At 36.7% G+C, this 23,788-nt stretch overlaps 1 protein-coding gene across 2 annotated transcripts in view; it reads right to left on the bottom strand.

Moving 5' to 3' along the window:
* Positions 1-23,788, bottom strand: part of pigs (GAS2-like protein pickled eggs) — a 252,245-nt gene that overhangs the window by 116,206 nt on the left and 112,251 nt on the right. The window contains exon 1 of one of the 2 annotated variants that reach the window (XM_074091761.1): positions 6,046-6,196. The exons of the other annotated variant lie outside the window; for it this stretch is intronic. The gene's annotated coding sequence lies outside the window, so the exon portion shown is untranslated. Of the gene's footprint in view, positions 1-6,045; positions 6,197-23,788 lie in introns of those variants that run through there. 2 annotated transcript variants of the gene reach the window in all.

Below are 23,788 nucleotides of genomic sequence, written 5' to 3'. Positions count from 1 at the left end.
AAATTCAGCGAATCGAACGAGCTTAGCTATGGACATAAAAAGACACAACAACAAGCCCAATCACGCTGCTAATTTAGTTAAAAGTTACAAAAAATTCGTCTTGCATTATAAATGAGACATTGACTCGACAATTCTAAGTGGAATCATTGAGAATCGGCGGTTGTTTTGGCCTTCGTAATTGCTCGAAGCAAGATTGAGTAATATTTCATTACAACGTTTAACTTAACACAAGGCAAATTTAAGTAGCTTCTTCAGTGAAGATTATAAAACGAGAGACTTGACGTAGGTCAGATATCAACAAACAGGAACCATCTATTTTGTTTTGATGATACTAATGGATGAAAGAGTCGTACAACCATTAATCAGGAAAAGCAGTCTTCGGATGGAGAAGCTGGAAGAAGATAATATCGGAAAGGTTCAGTTGCCTTCACCTTTGAAATGTTTTGATGCATTCATTTATCAAAAAGAGATAAGATAGATAAATTTGAGATAAATTGCGTAATAAGAGGTTTTATAACAAACAGAGAACCTTTTAGAGTATGTTAAAAATACTGTTCCTATAGTCCGCAGGAAGTCAGGCCGGCAAAAACATCATTCATAAGAAATTCAACGAACAAGAATTTCTCTCATCTTATCACATCGCTACCGCGCAAGAGTTTATCGAAGCCGTAAAATCTACCTATAAATAAGCTTATCGACAAATGCAAATTCCGTAATTTATGCACCAAGAACATTGTTTGACTTATTCCTACAGAAATTGAAAATTCCATATCTAATTCTTCATTCATTTGTTAGACTTAAATTGTATGAACGAAATGGTTTAATGATTATGCTAATCTATATAGTGTAGGTTATAATTCAGAAATAAATAAAGTTATTACAGTAAAGTTTTATATAAAATAAATAATTTGCCAATTTATAATTCATTACATCAAAAAAATTGAACAAAAACGAAGTACAAAAAAGCCCGGTTATTTGAAATATATGTCACTGCAAAAGTAACACCGAAATCAATCAAATAATCTATTAAAAATCATATATTTTTAATATTTATCTCCTTTCTAATGCGGTACTTCAAGGGTTACAGAATTTATTTTTTTTTTTTACATATCATCTTGTCTAAATGCGTATGAAAAGCAAATAGCAAACAAGACGAAGGCCCATCTTTTGGAGCAGTCACTTTCGACAAATGTTTCCGAAGGTTAGTCAAAACGATTGTTCGCAATAAAATGAGCCTGCTATACTTAATTTAGAACAGTATTCATCATAACGATATTCACGATGGGTAAACAGATGTGATTCGGAGAAATACTATGCTTGCTATCACTGCCAGTGTGATAGCCTAATTGATTGTATTTTATTTGAAACTAGCTGTTGCACCCGGCTTCGCCCCTGTTGTTTTTTTTATATTTCCTTCGATAAAAACCTTCTCCTAACAATAACGAACACAACAAAAAAAGAATTAGCGAAATCGATCCAGCTGTTCCCGAGTTTTGCACTTAGCAACACATTTTACGATTCATTTTTATTTATAGAATTCGTTTATCCCGTGGAAACTATACTATTCAAAGCTATCCCATGACCTTCTCCGGGACTTAGATCTGCTGATAAACATACCGAATTTCATCTAAATCGGTTCAATGGTTCAGACGTGATGAAGTAACAAACAAATAGACGTACAAACATTCACATTTATAGTATTAGCGGGACTAGCCTGTTGCACGCGACTACATCTGCGTAGAAGTCGTTTATCGCTATCCCGCAAGCTATGCAATTTTCCGGGATAAAAACTATGGGGACCAGATTTCATCTAAATCGATTCAGCGGTTAGACATAACAAACAAACAAACTGACTAACAACATTGTATTTATAAAATTAATTGGGTATTACAACTACGACATCTCAAGTATATACTTCAACAATTAATTCAATGCAGTAGAATGACAGATTCGATGTTGTCAGTTTCTGTTTAATTTTGAATAGTGGCGTTATTTACTGAATGAATGAAATAATGAACAATATAATGAAGTAATTTTGAGTAATTTATGTCGTAATAGTGAATTTTCTCGATAGGTTTCAATTATCGATAAAAAGCGGTGAAGCGTGAATAAAAATCGAATATCGAGGGCTACATGTAATTTTTAAGTAGGTTTGTTTGTATAGTATGTTTTAAACGGCCGTATCATGAAATACCTATGCAAGGTTCATCCAAATATTGGATGTTTTTATAATTGAGTTTGTGCTAGCGTTTTTTTAGTCTATTTCTATCCCTATCAAAACCACAGTGTGGTAAAAATTTGCCTATGGCACACGCATTTGCGTGGTTAAACAATTTGTATACTTAGCTTCAAGAAAAACAATAACATGGCATTTTGCCAAAAACGTAAATTAGGTAAGTACCTTTATTTCCTTTTAGCTTAGTTATGATATGAATAATAGACTTATATGGTGGCAAAACTATGTCGAATAAATAATTCAGGACGTCATGACACTGTTCCCTTCGCCGAGTAACTAGTTTCTGTGAATAAGTAACTGCATCTCTTTTTAGCGCATCCAATAGAAAAGTGACGCACTAGGCGATAGAATAATACCTAACCCATATATGCATAACAGCTGTCATTTTAGTATATTGAAACATGATTCAAAAATGCACAGTGGATGTTCTACTAACAATTTTGAGTCAAAAATGTAAATTATGTTATTTTATTATCTTGACGTCATAAACACGAAATGTCATTTTTTAGAATGAAAAAAAAACCACGAAATAACCTATATGAAGTATTTTGTATGCGATGATCTATTGTAATTTTCCAATGCACGTCAATACAGATATATAATAATGTTTCCTCAAAGTCACGTTTAGTTTTCATTAATGTATTAAAATTATTTAATATTTGTCTGCTGTTTGGACCAAGAAACAAACAGTTACAAATATCTAATAATAATTTAACCATACAGTTCAAATGAGACACACATACATCGTTTTTTAGATTACTGTCAAAACTGTGTCGTAATTTATTTTTTGTGACCCTTAAAAGACATTAAATTAAAATATAAATAACCTCCAAATTAAATTAGATATCGTGACCCTTTTATTTCCTTTGTGAAGCTCAATGGATTATTTAAATTAGTTTAAAAACTTATTTAGATTAATTTAGATTTGTCAGAGTACAGAAGGTTACTAGACGTATATTTGATTAGTCATAGACTTTTAGTTACAGCTTTTTTCTTAAAAGGAAGTCAAGTGATCTTGGCTACAATTATAATATTGTGAAAATTAAATACTACCTAATATTGCATGATAATAACATATTTTTGTTACAAATAATCGTTTCTTAGTGAGAAAAAAACATAAGTCTACGCTCAGAGACGTTCATTAAAATTTGGTCTTATATTAGCACTGATTCTTCATTTTGAAAACATTTTCAAAAAGATTTAAGATCTACTTCGACGTTTGTGAATATAACATTCATTTGCCGACGCGTAACTTAAAACATTATAATTCACAAAATATGTAATTTTTCTACAAAACTAAAAGAAACCTTCTTCATATTTTACATTTTTATCCCGGAATAGTTTAAACTTAATAACACTTCCCGTGGGATACCCTGTTTAATTATAAATCCACTAATGGGAGTCCAGTTTTAGACGCCGCATACTTATGTCGTTCGAAGGCGTGTCTCATATTCACTGGTTTAGCTTCTGCGTTTAACATGGAAAACATATGGTTCGCTATGACTTTAAGATAGTTCTGCACTAAAAATATATTTAGTTACAAAAAAATCAGTCCTATGACACCACTTGACCTAAGTATAATGAGTATAAGACGTATGTTGCGGTAGCCAAACTCGATTTTAGACGTCAGTTATCTTGGTTTATTTAATTAAATATGAGCGAGTCTCACGGTAGTTTTAGTGCAAGTATTTCAAAATCATGACATAATATTTATATCATTGTCTGTTAGTCCCACTCGTTGTCCTCAAAGTTTCAAAATCTAACTTAATGTATCAAGAATTGCAGCCGCCCGTCTAGCGACTAGTGAGTACAGTTCGTAATCAAAGTGAGAATAAAACTAGGCAACGGATAAACATATTTGTGTACATATTAAACATCCAATACTGAAGATTTTTTTTTGTATTTTTAAGACGCAAACCAAACAAGTAAATAAACAAAGTTAAATAACTAAAATAACTAACTAAATTCTTTATAATAACTATGAAAAGTAAATTGAACACAATAATTACCACTTGGTTTTTGGTAGTTTACATACCAATCACATATTTTTTGTTGGAGGCAATCAACAGCAAATTAAATGACTCGTGGGACACCATTTAGAAAATATCGAGGCCCATTTGTTCCGATAAAAATTCATTTCAAAGAATGAGGGTTTTTGCAAAATTAAATAATGTTTTATTCATCAAATTGGTATCAGGAGGAAAGTTTTTTGTTTTCGTTTAAAACTGACGGGCATCGTCAGCCACTGCGATAAGCATCTTTTCATTTTTTAATTTTAGGTTAACTGTCAAGTACGAGTGCACTCGACCCAACTGAATTGTGACCCACTGTGGAACCTTTTCGTAGAAAAAGTCATAGTGACATCGCATTGCTTGATAAGGGAATTTATTATGACACTTACTGTAAGAACGTTCTACGGTGGGTCAGGAATCAAATGCTTCGACTGTACAGTCGAACAAATTTAATCATGACCCAGGGTGCAACCTTTGCACTACTAATGTCATGTTGACATCTCATACTTTTGTCAAGGAAATCATAGTGAAATTGATTATTTAAAGGTTCCACCATGGGTCATGATTCAATTTGAAGGGCTACGAGCAAAAAATAGGAGTGCCAGTGACTTTGTGTAGCCCATGTTTATTGTTACAATATCCAGTTCTGCTGCGAACATAAACACTTGCGGTCTTATATTTTCATTTAGTTTAGATTTGGTAGTTTCATGTTCATAATAGTTTGGATTTGATACAATGGTATTTATTGTAAATTTAATCGTTTAATCGCACCTACTAATGTCAGAAGTTGAATGTACAACGTTAAAAGTGCCCTTGTAGTCAATTTTGATTAATTAATTAAGAAATCCTAGTTTTATCATAGTGTCGTTATAATCTATGATTTATTTGTAATATTCTTACTTTATTTTACCTTAAAACAACGGCTTATTGTTTATCTAACAGTTTATCAGATTAAAACGGTTTAACAGGAAATACCTTGTTGTTAGAATATAACTCAGTGCTTATGACATAAATTGTATTGCCATATAGGTACACAACACATCATTCAATGCGCTTTATTAAAACATACATATTAGTATACCTTATGAACTTTATGTATTGCGCAGATTTAAGCTGTTTTTTTAATATTTTTACAAGTATTTGTCTGTATGTACGATTGCTATTTAAGTGGATAAAATATTACGAATAATTTTGTACTTTTTTTATAACAAAAGACTTCAAATGGCTTCTAGCTCATTCGTATTACAATTAATCTATTATTAAGTCTAATCAATAAATTGTAAATACCATAAAGTGCCAATTGAAGTCCACAGTAGATTAAAAAGATTAATTTCGTGACGTCAATCATATCAATACAATGTCTTATATCGATTTTAATCATTGATGATAAATTTATTGCCTTTTATCATTATGTTTTTTTTTGCCCTTAGCTGAACCACTGTGCGATTCCAGTCGATTGAACTAATTAAGTAATTGAAAAAGACGGCAGTACCCTCTTATAATTAAGCTTCTACTGTAGAATAGGTATATGTATTATATTCTGTATTCTTTTTAAAGGATTTGTTTTCTATTTTGATTTATCCAGTGTAGGTACTTATTTAGGGAGTATACAAAAAACAACGTGCCTCTTTAAACAATAAATAACATTATCTCAGGATATGCATGCCTATTTTTTTTTTCATATAGATTAACAATTAAATCATAGTACATACTGATGAAAATTGCTAAAATTGTAATTCAAAACCAACCAGAACCGTTTTACAAAAATAAAAAAAAAACACTCAAAATAAAACCCACCTTAAAAAAAAAAAGAATCCCGCTGGTCCGAGTCACAGTCAAAAATATTTCGAATAGCACTGTCACTGTTTCGATCGCGACTGTTCGGTTGCCGAAAAGCGTGCGGCGAGCGCAGCGGTCGCGGGCAGACTGACAACGCCGGCGCTGGCTGCTGCGTGCGTGCGCGCAGATCAGGGCTGGCCGTAGCAATCGTTCAGGGTTAGCAGATAATTTTTAAACCTACTAAAATTCACACTATTTTTTTTATAGCATGAGACTGGGCTGGACATGTCTGTCGCATCCCCAAAGGTGGGCTCACATAGGTAGTTACTTGGTGGGTGCCGGAGAACGGCCAGCGACGTCGAGGCAGACCGAGAAGGAGATGGCGGGATAATCTAGACACGTAGGCAAAAGACTGGCCTGACATAGCGTCAGAACGGGAGTTGTAAAGTTCAGGACTGAGGCTTTTACCAAGCAGTCGGACACTACATAGGCTTAAAAAAATATATTGGGTTCCACTGGGCAAAGGATTTTCTCCTTATAATTATAGCGTCCGCGGGACGGTACTATACGACCTTCGATTTTCAAAATTCGTAGTAGCCCTAGCCCTACTGTTCCAGTGCCCGTCGCATAGAACCCAATGAGGGCTATCGCGAATGAATTCGCCACTAGAGGCGCTAGTGTAGCGTGAGGTCTCCGAAATGTCAAATCTCATAGTTTTTGGGTGAGCTACGCGGGTTTATTTATAATTAGAATAATTTTGTGAATATTTTGCAATATCTGAAATTAATTATGACAAATATGCGTTCCGGGGCAATGAATGTCTGTGTTTTGAGACAGTTTTGTCTTTCAGAAACCTTTGTCCTCCAGTTTTTCCGAACAAAACGGGGACTATGCAACACTGTGGCATGCTCGATATTTTTATGGTACGGTTTAAGGTGTATTAAATATGATTTTAATCTAAACTTTGTTTTCACGCCCGTAATAACAAACTTTGAAAGGCATACTTAAAAACCTCACGCAACAGTGCGCCATCTAGTGAGACAAAAAACGATAGCCCTCATTGGTAGAGATTTTGGCCCAGCGATCCGGATGCATCGCGCGGACATGTCCCGCATAGTCCAACTTAAATTATTAAGTAATTAACTAGATAAAAAATATAATTAATAATCTTCTAATTACTAATGCATGTAATTACTAATATAATAATTAAACCCATTATTAGCACTGTGTAATTATTGGAATGATTAAATAGGTCAAGATTTAATAATAAGGATCTTATTTCGTGATTCATTGTTTTTTGACCTTTAAGTACCTAGTCATTGCGTTTATTAGCAAGAATAAAATAACTCATAATATTATGTACACAAATATGTTTTCCTCGTTTAATTTAATTATTATACTTACTTACCTTTTTCTTAATTCGTTAGTGTTCAAGTTATTTTTAGAGATTTTTTATAAATTAAATTATTCATTTTGAAAAAAGTTCTCAATTTTTTTGTCGGTGCAGGTGACTGCTGCTGAAGTCAACAACGACGGATATTCTTCATATTAAACTTGGCTCTCATGTCGCATTTATGTTTTTGATAAGATCTTCTTTACTTTACATGTTTAAACTATGGCCGTTTTTGATAAATTTCAACCCTGACAATGCGCCGGCGGCACTGACCTTGGCAAGTGCCATTCGGGAGATGTATCTTAATGGTCTTTTTTGCTTAACTCCATTTGGTGGCATTGCACGGGTTAGGAGTCCTTGGAGAGATATGGTAGTTATCGCTAATGTCCCCTTCATATTATTTTTATTAAAAACAACTGATGTAAATGATGTTTTGTTTTGTTTACTGTACTACAATTAGAGGAGTAATAACATTCATAAACTTTCTTAAAATAGTTAAATGTCATTAAAAAAGGATTAGTTTAAGTAAAGTTTATTAAGTAGAACTTAATATCCTTATTAATGAATATTATAAATGTAAAAGCGAGTAGGTTTATTAAAATTTTTTAGTTTGTTTTTAACGTCCTAGTAATCAACAGTTACTCAAAAAAAAATCAAATTCAAATGATTTATTCAGTAAATAGGCCGCAATGGGCACTTTTACACGTCATTTTTAAACTACCAGCGCTTTCGGAAAGACCATCATTGCCAAGAAGAATGCGCCGCAAGAATCTTGGCAGAAAGTCATTTTTTCATAATAATATAATTACAAATAAAATAACTACTTAAAAACTATATTATACATTAAAAAAAAAATACAAAAAATAATAATAATAAAATACAGGATGTATGGGTCCCTTAGTTACAATACTAAACACTTACTACTTATATCTAAACTATATCTACGTTCAGTGGAAGTGTAGAATGCTTCCACCGTCATAAATTTTAAAATAATAATAACAATAATTTAGTTCTGAAATATACATTTCAGGTCAACTAACCATTAAGCTTTTTTGGATTTCGAAGGCAAGTTCACGTCTGCCGCCCCCAAAGTTAGCTCACACGAACTCATGTCATGCTCTGAAAGCAGAGCGGTACCGAGGGCATGGTATTGCTTCCGTTCCCATAAGCTCTATGAGTACTGAATCACGTACAGTCAGCAACAAAGATATTAATACAGCCAAAGTGAAAAAATATGTATACACGACCTTAATATTCAGGCAATAAAGTCCTGTCTACATATTATTATTTGGCACTTCAAACATAGGTATATTTTTGGTGCTGACTGTACCAGGGTGGAACCATTGTGTCACTAAAGTCATGTTGACATCCCATTCATTCCTAAATAATGAAAAGGTTCCACCCTGACACCCGATTCCGTTTCATAGTGTACCTAGGTACGTACTTACACATCGCAACTCCCTTTTAAAAGTACAAACAGCGGAACTTCCATTGCATGATCTTACATATCTTGCGCAATTTAATTACACGTTGTAACTAATCTCGCTGTAACGGCTGTAAAAACATGTTCACAGCTGATTTTCCCTTACGTTACTTGTCAAAGAATGAGCAGTATAATCCTATGAAATAATTTTCTCATAGACTCATAACGGTTGAAAAGATGCAACATAATTCTAGATGCGATAATTCGTCATAACATCCTAATGTTTTTGATCGATATTGACTATGTGTGTTAGTATCATTACATACATACATACATACATAAAATCACGCCTCTTTCCCAACGGGGTAGGCAAAGACTACATCCTTCCACTTGCTACGATTCTGGCATACAACTCTCGTTTCTTCTACATCAATCTTTTCATGCATGCACGTCGGTTTAGAGTACTCCTGACCCGACCTTTCTTCAGAACGTCCCCGATTTGATCGTGGTACGTTCGTCTAGGCCTTCCTCTCCCAACGTTCCCATTCATTATTATAGATAAATGCAAGATGACCTCGCATTTATCATCATGGGCTCAAATCCGAGCTCGAACCTCTGAATTTTTGGAATTTCATGTGTGAAATCAGGTGCATTTGAAAATTACCACCCGTTGGAGAAGAAAAGTCCGCGAGTGGCGACCACGCACCGGAAGACGAAACTTTATCAGGCCTCTCCTTAAGGTGGATTGACTATATCGCGAAAATAAAACTTTGATCGTAATTATCTTAAGCCAAAATCCGTTTGCTGGTCACAGACCTTCCTTAAAGATCTCCACGTTTTGTGTTATCTACATCCCATGGCTTCCCACTATCTTTACCATCTGGCCTGGTCCGTCCACTTTACGGAGTCCTGCCAACACAGATTGGTCCTTCCACATCCTTACAGCCTATCAGCCATCAGTTCTACAAACTATGCCAGCGCATTGCTACTTAACGCATATGCTATTTGCTGACTACGTCTGAATCATTGTTATTTTAAATTAACGTTAAATACCCGTAAGTATAGCAAGTATAGAAATAAATTTTCAAAGAGATTTAATCACCATTGAATCATTACTAATTAAGCATATATACGTAAGTACGTATTCTTTACTAGAAGAATGTATTTAAGTGTGAAATTCTTTCAAAAGGACAATACACATAGAAGCCATTATGAATGGAACTCCATTGATGACTTTTAAGCAAAAAAGAATGGGCGTAATTTTAAATGCGGGCCCTTTCCTAACAAGTTCTCAGGTACAAAAACCTAAACGGTTTTGGAACGAAACAACGTTTTATAACAACACCACAACATTTTTAGTGTCAGAGATTTTTCCACCTTTTATAGTAACCATCTATTATATTATCCGTACCTAGTTATTACAAGCAAATAGGTACATTGAAGTATATAGTTTTGTACATTTTATGTTATGGGTAGAAATTAAAATAAAACCTACAGTGCATGAACAGAAATTTGACATTAACATTTCACTATAATTTTTCGACATTGTAATAAGTAATTGATTTAATACCATTAGCTTCATAATTGTAACTATTGTGTGCCCTTGCAGGGCGTCATGGACTAACTAATAATAATACCATATGTAACACCTCTCACAAATATGTACATGACTTTACAATGAAATAAATAAATAAATAAATAAATAAATAATTAAGTAACTGTGTCCGGCATTTCGATTCCTGCTAACTTAGTACCAACTTTTGACTAACAGGTACACAGCGTAACATTTTGAATGACCAACTGGTACTTTTAATGTATGTAATTGCGATATTTTGGATTGTTTGTACTCTCTTTGGTCTGTTAGTCCATGATATTTGAATAATGTTGCCACTCAAATAATAGTTGGGTTGAGCTCACATTAGCCAAACTCTAGTCATAGCGTGCATTGAGTAGCAAGCACTAGTGCTGGTGACACAAACTACCAACTGCCTACTCTGGAATCGATCCAATGCACGCCAATGTCGTGAGCTTCCAGATCTAAGTCGATCAAATGGAAAGACCTGATAGCTTCCTTTAAGCACCTTTAAGTCATAAAAACAAATAAAATAAAAATGTGACATATCCAACCGCACGCTCATCTTCGCGAGAGGTATGCGCGCGCGGCGGCGACGCGACGATTTTCCTATTGTAATCGATTAGAAAAGCCTGGGAAGATGGCGAGAAAACTCGATTGTTTTGTATCTCTTTTAAAAATATCGTGCGGGATTGTGTAATTATTTTATAGTGTTATGGGTTCGTTGTTTTCAATTGTTAGCACGTTGTAGATTATATTGGCAATGATATCTAGACATGGGGAAAAGCGTTACATTTTGATATCAGTGACTGACGATCCCGTTCCAAAAAAGTCACAGTGAAAAGTCATCGTGACTTTGTCACGCCTGTTACTCGTGTCACTGCATGATATTTGTGACACGTCACGGTCCTGTAATGAACGTTTTTTTGTCACAATGTTATTTCAACGTGACTATGTCACGCCTGTTACTCATATCACCATATGATATTGTCGCGGTGCTTATGACCGTGTTCTTGTCACACCGTTAACAGTCACAGCACTCCACAGCGTCGTAATTTGAGTAACAGAGACTGCGCTAGGCGCTAGGAACAGTAGGAACGTATGTGATTTTGTAACGTTGTTCTTCAGACGGTTCTGGCAGAAAATCAGCGCTGCAGGCGTTTAACGCTTCAGCATAATGCTGAGTCAGCGACCGTTTCACTTTCGCGGGGACACACAACATTGTGTATATTGTATTGTATTTACTATTTTCATGTGTTTTTCTGTAATTTTTATTTTATTTTATTTGTGTTAATTTTGCTGTATATGTGTGTCTTCTGTGTTAGTGAATAAATGTCTTCTTTCTTTCTTTCTTTCTGTGAAAAGTCACAGTGACACCTTTTGACGGTGAGTCACGGTGACTTTGTCACAGTGGCTTTATTTATCCCTCATGTCTAGATATCGTGGAGAGAAAGAAAAGGATTCAGGAGGTGGAATTCCTATGTAGTGTCTGTAATTTTTTATTAGCCTAATCAAACTAACTTCGACAAGTTGACGAAACCCCCGAAACTTGTCATTTCAAACCTGAATATCTCAAAAACGGCTCATGTATTTTTATCAAACATAGCTAAGAGTCAGGCTAAGGAAATTTCGCATTCACGTAAAAAAATCGCATTAAAACCGTCGAACTGTTTTGAAACTACGATACCATAGACAGATAGACATCGACGTCAAACTTATAACACTCCACTTTTACATCGGGGGTCAAAAAGCCATGGTTTTTCGTTCAAATCTCAATTCAGCAGGCAGGGGGGGTTTGCAGCTGGTAGGACCTTGTGCAAGGTCCGCCCGGATTGCTACCACCATCTTGCTCGCTAATCCTGCCGTGAAACAGCAGTGTTTGCACTGTTGTGTTTCGGCGTGGAGAGTAAGACAGCCGGTGAAATTACTGGCACTTGAGGTATCCCATCTTAGGCCTCTAGGTTGGCAACGCATCTGCAATACCCCTGGTGTTGCAGATGTTTATGGGCGGTGGTGATCTCTTACCATCAGGAGACCCACTTGCTCGTTTGCCATCCAGTCAAATAAAAATAAAAAAAATACTATAGAATCACAAGCACGCTACTAGGTCTAGAATTCCTGGATCGCAGCCAACCTACGATAACACATGAATCAGGTCCAATCTACTAGCCGGAAAGTAAGTGAATCACAGTTTTCTTTCATCCATAAAGTCTGCAGTTTACGTTCCACTGAGTCACTCTACTGGGTCACGTTGTAATGTAACTCAACAACGATTCTGACCGCCCACACTTTTAGGCCGCGAACTGCACGGAAAATCACCAGAACTACCACCACCGTCACCACCACCACCGTCACCACCACCAGAAGAAGGCGCGGTCTTCACCCTTATTGCCATGCGGGATTTACACTAGCCTATAGTGCCTCGCCTCGCGCCCGTCTCGCGGCATCAGCATCCCTAAAATCACCAGAACTACCACCACCGTCACCACCACCAGAAGAAGGCGCGGTCTTCACCCTGATTGCCATGCGGGATCTACACTAGCCTATAGTGCCTCGCCTCGCGCCTCGTCTCCCGGCATCAGCATCCCTAAAATTCGCACAAAGCGTTTTCGCTCGTCCTTTATTATTCGGGCAGTCAAGGAGTGGAATGCTCTGCTGGCTCCTGATGGCTACAATTTGGCCGTCTACAAATCTAGGGTGAATGGGCATCTTAAATAGTCCGCATCTTCGCTTAACATCAGGTGTGTTGATGTAGTCAAACGCAAAGTTTTCTTGTAAGCTTAAATCAAATGTATTCATAATACTCGTAACAACGTAAATATATATTTTTAGACAAGCCGCCTATTGCTTACCTTATATATTTTTTTCTTTTTTTTCAATAAAGATTGGGGAAAAAACAGATACAGACACATTTCTCCTACTTTTTTATTAATATTTGTAACTTAATGTGTTAAATTTTTAGTTGCAATTTTTTCAGTTTAGTTATTTATGTCGGCGGCCGATCGTAAAATCCGCCAGATCACGAAATTCCTAGGCATATCGTGAAATGGCGCCATTTCATGAATTGGCTAAGGGACATCCGCCATATCGTTTAAAACTCAACGTTTAACGATTTGCCTAGTGACGTTTAGGCAGATCATGAAATTCCTAGGCATATCATGAAACGCCGCCGTTTCATGATTTGGCTAGTTTAGGCAGATCATGAAATTCTTAGGCATATCATGAAACGCCGCCATATCGTTCGTGGTCATAATTCATACTAACCGCTCCTCGCTTCGCTCGTCGTACCTAATTTTTTTTTTTTTTCAGCATATCACGATGTGCCCGGTATAAAGCTAGGAATATCGACGAATGCGTTGCTCTAATCGATCTGCCGTATTGTTTCTTAGGCGCATCGTGATATGCCTGACCAACTTTTAGGCATATCATGAAATGGCGCCATTTTCATGATGTGCCTAGGAATTTCATGATCTGGCGGATTTTACGATCGGCCGCCGACATATATACTGTGTTAGGTTAGTTAGTTTACTATAATATTTGTTCTCTTATTTATAAATACAACAGATATCGATGTACAGACACAATTAATAGCGAGAGTGAATTAAAATAATGCGATAAATATTTTCAGTCATTGTTTATAGTTTATTTTTATGAGTTCACTTTATCGATGAAACTATAATGGTTTGTCTTGTTTTCTTTCAAGTAGTAAATAAGTAAATATTATGTACATTTTAGGTTACACTTATTATATCATAAAGATAATCCTTCTTCAATGACGCCAGCTTTTTAAAACCCCCGTGTTACGCATTTATTTTAAAAATAGGTCGGTGTAGGAAATAACACAATAAATGACACACTCGTTATCGATACTTATTAATGATAGCGTAGCTGATTAGCTTATCTTAATAAAAAGTTCCTAGTTATTGGTATTGGTTTCTGAGGAAGAGCGGAAATTGAATGAATGAGTGTTGTGTGGTCGATCTGCAACATGCTGCTGGTAAGCTGGATGCGTGTTGCAGAAGACAGGGCGTGATGGCGCTCATTGGGGGAGGCAGTGGCGTAGCGTAGTGGGTGCAGGGGGCGGTCCGCCCCCGGCGGCAATTTTGAGGGGGCGGCAAAATGAAAAAAAAAAAATAACTTTATTTCATATTTATAAGTAAGTAGATTTACAGTACCTGGGGCGTCGCTTTAGGCTAAAAAGCCTGTGTTAGAACGCTCCGCTCCTCCAACATTTTTAACACGTATTACTTATTGACAATATTATAAGTAACAGTATTTTAAATAAACTAATCAATATAGAGAGTACAAATAAGTAAATAAATAAGCCTCGTAGATGTACACATATTAGGTCATCTATCCTGTGTGTGTGGTGTGTGTGTGTGTGTGTGTGTGTGTGTGTGTGTGTGTGTGTGTGTGTGTGTGCGCGCGCGCGCGCGTGTGTGTGTGTGTTGTGCGTGTGTGTGTGTGTCACCGTGCAAAAAGTTGCTCTGTCGCATCATATGATCTTTCTTGAAGGCATTTAGAAATAATATTTTTGCAATGATGATAGTTTTGCCATAATAAATAATACAGAATAATATCTAGTTAATAATATATTCTCCATTTCTTCCGTGGAGGCGTATATGTGGTACGCCATTGGGGAGGCTATGTCCAGCAGTGGACTGCTATAGGCCGAAGACGATGATCTATGGTTCGATACTCGTGGGCGACAACGTTAATTTGACATGTGTGTGTGTACGAGTAGTTGTTTACTGGAAGAAGAAAGGAGTAAATATATAGCAATAGGCTTAATTCCTAAAAATATATAGGTATATAGTTCGTCGGTTAGATTAAAAAAACCAGCCAAGAGCGTGTCGGACACGCCCAAGATAGGGTTCCGTAGCCATTACGAAAAAATGAAGTAATATTTTCCTAAGTATTTCACATTGTGTACGGAATCTTCCAAGTTTAGGTATGCTATACCTTAGGCTGCTATTTACTCTTAAAGTACTAATAGTTCTCAAGCAATCTCAGCCGTTATAATTTTCCTTGTAATCTATATTAATAATTTCGTCCAGGGGTACGGTAGACTCGAACGAAATGCACATCAAATTGAAGAGCGTAAAAAATTAGTCGATCCGAGTCGACAACATATATCCGCAAAATTCGGATTATGGAGAATTTCGTTAAATTCTAATGGCACTGACAAACAAACCGCAGTCGCCATCTTGGGTAGTTAATAAACGTTCCGTTTCATACTAGCTAGCTCTTAGATACGGCTCGCCTTCAACACATCGCGTGCGTCACGCCAAAAAAGTATCCATTACAAAGAACTGTGACTCATGCGACTGTGTAAAACGAAACGATCTTATCAAAACTCAAAACTATCACCAACTACCTTCAACTATAACTATCTTCAGTTGTTGACGTTTGTTCCGAGTCGACAACTTGTAGGTAGAAAATTCGGATTTAGCGAGTATTTTCAATAAAAAATGGAATAAATTACTGAGTATATATAATGGCGTTGCGAAGTAAACATGTCAAAGTCATCACATCAAAGTGGCGTGAGTGTCACGTCATCACGTGTCACAGGTTTGCATTTCGTTCTCCATTGTGACCTTTTAAGGGCCCCACACACGGTACGATTCGTCGATTTCATCAGATCGATCGTACAGACGGATCGTACCTTATATGGGCCCTTTAGGTCTAATTTCTTTGATTATGAGACAGACATACGTAGTCGGTCCCAAAGTTCTGTCACTGGCACATTATTTTTAAATTTAAAACATGATTTTAAGAAAATTTGATTGAATTCCATTTTTGAATGTTTGTCAATTATTTTAAAACAATAAACAGTCATTCGCTGCAATTTCTCACGATGGAGTGGACGTTGAAAGAGAAACCGAATAGCTGTTTTAGCATTGCACCGCTGTGGGCACTCGCCAAGTACCATTTTCAAGTTGCTCAAAAATGTAAATATAACGCTTAGGTTTGTGTACCGTACGATTGACAGGTACAATGAAGTCTCCAGTGTTGAGGACAAGAAAATAATTGGCCGGCCTCGCTCCGTACAAACACCAGCAGTGATCAAAGCGATTAAGGCACGCATAGCAAGAAATCCTGTCCGAAAACAGAAGTTGATGGCTTTGCAGATGGGTGTCAGTGGAAAAACCGTCAAAAAGGTTTTAAACGAAGATCTTAGTTTGCGAGCATACAAAAAATAGAGTGGGCACTTACTTAATGCCCGTCTAAAAACAATAAGGTTTAAAAGATCCCGAAGTTGTTAAAGCGGTACGCGAAAAATCGACACCGTGATATCCTCTTTACAGACGAAAAGATTTTCGATATTGAAGAGAAGTACAATAAACATAATGATAGAGTGTACGCTAGGAGCTCTGAAGAGTATTCTCTGATCTTATTACGGGCCAACTGAGGTTCATTTTTGCGAAAAAGGGGTCAAAATCAGTGCGAAGTGTACCAAGAGACGGTTTTGGATAAGCATGTCAAAGATCTGCCAACACGCTATTTTCAGGTCATAATTTTGTGTTCCAGCAGGATTCTGCGCCAGCACACAAAGCCAAGACCACCAAGCCTGGTTTGGCCGTCAAAAAATCGACTTTATAAGACACGAAGATTGGCCTTCCTCCAGTCCGAACCTTAATCCTCTGGACTTTAAAATTTGGCAGGTCTTAGAGGGGAAGGTCTGTGCTAAACCCCATAAAAATTTGGAGAGCCTGAAGTCATCTTTAAGAAAAGCAGTCGCTGAAATAGACATGAAAATGGTGCGTGCTGCGATAGACGACTGGCTGCGCCGATTAAGGCCTGTATTAAAAACAAAGGAAGTCATTTTGAATAATTTTAAGTACTTAAAGTACTTTAAATTGGTATATAATTTATTAAAAACTGATTGGTACTTTTGTTTTTATCATTATTTTAATTTGTGACAGAACTTTGGGACTACGTAGTTATTTGGGCAAATAAGATTTAGGAGAAATATCTACTGGTGAAATACCGATACGTAGGTTAGCCGTTAAAGTGTTTGTGATAATAATTAAGGCTGGGAATATACGTCAGATTTTTCGATAAGTACGACAGTCTTTACTGGCAAAAAAAATTTTCAAACATATTATTATGAGTCTACATTTTACCCGAGCGAAGCCGGGTTTTCATCTAGTAATTTGATATACTCACCCATCCTGAATTTTGTCCACCCAACAATTTAGATTATTTTAAAATTTATGACGGTGCAAGCATTCTACACTTCCACTGAACGTATATAGTTCAGATATAGTTAGTGTTTAGTATTGTAACTAAGGGACCCCATACATCCCTGTATTTTTATTATTATTATTTTTTCTTTAATTGTATAATATAGTTTTTAAGTATTTTATTTGTAATTATATTTTTATGAAAAAATGACTTTCTGCCAAGTTTCTTGCGGCGCATTCTTCTTGGCAATGGTCTTTCCGAAAGCGCAGGTAGTTTAAAAAATGACGTGTAAAAGTGCCCATTGCGGCCTATTTACTGAATAAATCATTTGAATTTCTTTGAATTTGAATTTGATTTTAGAGGGGGGAGGGGGCGCTCGATTTAAATTTGCACTTTAAAGTTGAATATTTCGCAAACAGATCACTGAATCGAATCGAACGAACGAACGTCCCACTAGTTTTAAAATACCTATCCAACAATATCCCACACTATAGGGTTAATCGAGAAAAAAATCTTCCACTTTACGTCTATGGGAGGTACCCTAAAAGATTTTTTTTTTTTATTTGTTGGCGTGACTGATATTGTATGTACGCGTATTCATGCCAATCTCTACATTGTATCAAAGTCACGGATCCGTGTCATGTGTCATGTGTTGTGTCTTTCACCGAATTAAATGAATTTCACAGAGCTTTAGCTTGTATGTAATGCCTACGGCGTATCTTGAAGATGTGCTGCAGTTTGTCGCATAATTAGAAGTGCATAGTTCGTTGACCCGCGCATGCGCTATGCGGCGGAATGAGTAGCGCGAAGGAAACCGAGGTGGTTGGCGGAGCGCCAGCATACCTTGCTGCCAGGAATATTGTCGGGAACAACAATGTTGGCTTATTGAGATGGAATTATATCAATTGTCACATTATTAACATAGATTGCATAACTATAATTACATGATAGTTATGACTCTCGCGTCTGGCAACCGCTGATCATACTGAGTCCCAACGTTTTCCAACTATGAACAACAAAGAGATCCTATAAGGGTTTCGTTTTTCTGCTACTTGATCTAATCCCTGAATCTGTTTAGTGAAATGACGAAATCAGCCAAAAAAGGAAAGTCGATTTTAATTTCATTTCACCAGATTTGTTTAGTGATTTGATAAAATCCCTAATACACGACAGTGAGTTGACAAAATGAACCCGCAAATTCAACTCATTTTATTATTTCCCTGCGACAATACGTAGTTAATGTGCTTTGCTGCTAAGGAAAACTGCGGGTAAAAGCTACTTTTCTACAATTTAACCATGTAATAAGCAAATACCTTCAGGAGGACCCACGCCCTGTCATAAGCCACTGTATAATCTCACTTTCAATTCGTCAATGGAGATATCAGTCGAGAATTCTCGTTCATCTAGCTAGACCATAGTATAAAAACAGTAAGTCATCTACATACCCGCCAAATTTGCGCTCGCAAGCGCTATATTTACATAATAGAAGAAGTATTTAGAACGACCCAATGACTAGGTAGGTAGTCATCATTATCTACGTCATCGTTTTCTTGTGAAACTTTCCTTCACCGATTAGCTCATGGTAAATTTCAAATGTAGGTAACTTGCACAATTGCACATAAATTCTGAAAAAAGATGCGAGCCTTCATCATCAGCCAGAAGACGTCCACTGCTAAACAAAGGCCTCCCCTTAGAACGCCACAATGAACGACAACTCGCCACTGGCATCCACCGGTTACCCGCAATTCTTACGATGTCGTCGGTCCACCTAGTGGGAGGCGCCAACGCTTCGTCTTTCGGCCTTCCTTCCGGACGCGAGCCTGCTTGGCATGAACTCACGACCCTCTCCTTGTTTTCTTTACATAAAACTGATCCGTGATTGACTCCCATCTCACCTGATGTGCATATGAAGCCAAAGATGTCTCTCACTGGTTCAGTAACAGCCTTGAAGTGCCCAGCTTAAGAGCTGATAGATATAATCACTAGCTTAGCTTCTTATCTAGTCATTTAAACGAATACATCGCGGACTAATTTGCGGGTAAAAGCTAGTTAGTTATATAACACAAAGTTAAGTGCTAAGCTAACCCAGGGTACTGTCAACATCTATGAAACTGTCACCTATAATCCATTAAATTTTTCAACCCTAGTGCACATACGCGGCTCCTAAAAGATCACTTACTAGGTTAACATTTATTTATACTGTGGCTCAGTCTCACTTTCATTTATATCCAAACATTCGAACATGTGTGATAGATGTTACCAAATATACGGGAGTTATTAAGTGTACGCATTTAAGTACACTAGCAATTGCAACGCATTTTATTTAAAAATCTTAAATTTTGCCTTCTAACTTATAGTGGTATTTTTTGTTAAGACAAGTATTAAATGTAGACACGCGTGCTGGGCTCGCCTATGTCGTGAACTCATCCTAAACCTCCTAACCCCCTAACTTCAAACAGAGAAAGATAGATAATAGCGACTTGAGTGATATTTGTAAATATAGATTTTTGGGATTAGAGTAAATTAGTTTTACTTCTATTTTTCTCTTTCCATTTGTTAATTATTAAGTAGGTATATTGTGTTATTTTTTTTATTCCAGCGAAGAATGTTCTCAAAAAAAAACCGAGATACCGTGTTTAAAATTGTGCAATGTACCTTGACCATGATCGTAGATATGTTATATTATATGTTTAAAAAAATATGCTTAGATTCTTCTCAAAAGAGGCTTTTCCGCACTGGTGTATACATTTTATGACATTCGTAAGTAATGATTAGATTTTTGGAGTCTTTTTTGTATTTTTATTTCAACTCCAAATTTGTTACTTTTACGGGTATCCCGTGAAACCATATCGAAAATACAAACTGAAACATAAATAAGCAACCTGAGATATGTATGCATAGGAAAAAATCATGTCTAGATTCCTGTCCATCGGTGGTGTAGGGGTATTAGCACGCAGCACGGATTGCTGAGGACCTGAGTTCGATTCCCAGCGCTGGTCTCTTTTTCTGGTTTTTCTGTGCATCCATGTCGCAGTTTGTATTTTCGATTCGTAAGTAAGGCAACAAGCCTATAGGTACTGAATCATATTCTAACTTTGACTTTGAAAAACATTTTCGATGAGAATAGCAATATCGATACGTAATAAGATCCACAGTTCACTGGATGGTCGCGGGTCACTGAATTAATTAATTGCAAGTATTTGGACAGAACGACCAGCTTAGCTTGGACTTAGAAAGAAAGAACACATTTAGTTCCGAACAATAATTGTAATAAAAACTGAAGATTAAGAAACAATTCGCGAAATGATTTTAATTTCCAAAAAATATAAACAGTCAATGAAATAATAATAATATCATGGGACACTTGACACCAATTGACCTAGTCCCAAACTAAGCAAAGCTTGTACTATGGATACTAGGCAACGAATAAACATACTTATATAGATAAATAAATACTTAAATACATATTAAACATCCAAGACCCGAGAACAAACATTCGTGTTATTCACACAAATATCAGCCCCGGCCGGGATTCGAACCCAGGACCTCAAGCTTCGTAGTCAGGTTCTCTAACCACTTAGCCATCCGGTCGAAAGAAGTAAAGAACACGCTTAAATGGAAAACCTGCATAACTGCTCCTGACGCTGATAATCAGCGTTTCTATTGGTTAATGAAAACATATACCTCGGAACACATCCTCGCACATCTCTGATGGAAACGCACCTTATGACTATTTGAACATGCCCACACACGGTTAATTTGTTCCGTCTTAGCGTCCTGAGTCCTGACATTTTTTAACAAACTTAGTGCTTAAGACCTAGCTTTGTGATTTTGGATATTACTTCAAAATTCTTAGAATTATTTACTCGATGAACATTTCGTACTTTATAACGTACATTCGGCCGTTGTTCTTAGTGTTAATAGGTCCTTTATAAAGTACGCGAGGACTCGGGAGGAATAGTTCCAGTGCCAGTCAAATATTCCGTACATGCATAGATACATGGTTATAGGATAGGAGAATCTAATAATAATATAAGCGTGTTAAAAAGGTAAGTAAATAATTATTTAGATACAAGTAGTATGGTACGTATTACAGTGGCCTAATTAAGACATTCAAAGGATGTGCTTCCGATAATAGTACATTGTGTCTTAAGGGCGGTAAATAAGGAATTACGAACGAGAGTCTATTAGAAGCCCGAAGTCGAAGACTGAGGGCTTTAATGAGTCGATGTTCGTAATTCTAGTACCGCCCATGCGACATACAATGGTTTTCATCACATTTGCAAGTAAAATTTTATATTTGTAAAAGAAAAAATATAGTTCTACCAAATATTGGCGATACCTTATGATGCTCTTGGCAACGTCGCCCTCTACCTCCCTCGGCATGCGCCGCAACGTGCGTATGCATGTGGTGGTCCGTGTGGTCCTGCAGCAGCAGCGCGCGCAGCACCATCAGTACGGGCACGTACTCATTTACCGACCTTGGGCTTCATGGCAAGAAAATGTGTACGCACAATGACTCATTTACCGACCACGGGTTTCATGACAAGCACATTAAGGTCGAGGGTTTTATTTGGGAGGTTGCAACCAAGGTAGCCTGCATGTTACGACACTGTTTACGAGCAAGTGTGATGAAAAACACATTTAAGTATGAAAGATGTGTGACAAAACACAGTGGCAGTGCACTAAGAACCGATGGCAGTTGGAACCTATGTGTTCCTTGAAATACGGGAAGAGTAGAGTCAGTAGGCACGTGATAAAAGTAAGGATGCGGGGTAATGTTAGATGCGGACAGTGCACCAGTTATTATGGCGCTCCTTGTTGGAGGCCTATCCAGCAGTGAACGTTTACCAACTCACGCTGACGGTGATGGCAATCGAGACGTGCAAATGCCTTCGAGACAGCTTGTATCAAAAGAGCTAGACTAGAGCTCCCACTAATCTGGTCACCGTACCGTTTCGCTAGCGACGCCCCGGGCAGCGACCCTCGTTACACGACATGACTGGATGATGGATGGACCACATTATGCCCATTTGACTCGCCATGCCGTATCTATGTTAATGACGTCGGTATTGCTCTTTAAATGTTTTGATTGGGATTACAGATGGTGAAATTGGTAAGTGGATAACTTATTACACTTAAATTTAATAAGGAAATAGATTAGATGAGATCCTTTTTTTTGCCAAAGACAAAGTCAAAGTCAAAATATCTTTATCCAATTAAGGCTATAACAAGCACTTATGAATGTCAAAAAATGTAGGTACCACCGGTTCGGAAAAACCTCTGTTGAGAAAAATCCGGCAAGAAACTCAACGAAGTATATATTTTTCTAAACAGATTTACAATATTATTAAATGATATCTATACATCACAAGTATTTAACACAACTTTATTTTTAACACAGTAGGTTCGTTATTTGAAGGGATCGCTAATTGAATGCGGATCGGAATTATTTCCAAATATTCCTGACCATGATATAATCACTAACTATATAATACGCCTTAGATATTAATGTCTTCTTCTGACAGTCCTTGCTTGACGGGATCCCTTCAGAAAAAGTTAGGTTAGGTTAAGTTAGTGTGTTCAGTTCCAAATCTACAAGATTTTTTTAAATTAATCCGAACTTCTTTAAAAGATGGTTGGATTAGTTTGTTTGAACACCTATTTATTTTTTTTTTTATATTAGAATTCTTAATTAGAAATATGTATGTAGTGCTTTAACGCGGTATTCTAATGCATTAGGGATGTTTTCTTTTTTTTCTTATTTTTGTTGATGACAATTTACTTTAATTACTTTTATCTACGGGAGATTTGTTCCTCGTCCTTTTTCCCCTGTGGTCATTCATCGGTCATTATGCCTGTACTCGTAAAATTAAATGACCAAAGTACGTACATTTTGCTACAAGTACCACTCCCTTATAATTGAAATTTTCTGTTTGCAAGCAAGCACATAGCCTTATTAACTTAACCGTAGATTTGACAGCTGGTCTGACAATATGTTATCCACTACTAATCCCTACTTAATATTATAAACGAAAGTAACTCTGTCTGTCTATCTGTCTGTCTGTCTGTTACGCTTTGCACGTCGAAACCACTGAACCGATTTTGATGAAATTTGGTATAAAGATAGTTTGAACCCCAAGAATCAACATAGGGTACCTTTTATTCAGGTAGAGGACGCCAC

This window comes from Choristoneura fumiferana, chromosome 9, assembly GCF_025370935.1.
Source record: "Choristoneura fumiferana chromosome 9, NRCan_CFum_1, whole genome shotgun sequence".
Taxonomy (NCBI): Eukaryota; Metazoa; Arthropoda; class Insecta; order Lepidoptera; family Tortricidae; genus Choristoneura; species Choristoneura fumiferana.
Note: the sequence above shows the minus strand (reverse complement) of the source record. Positions and strands in the feature narration are given on the sequence as shown.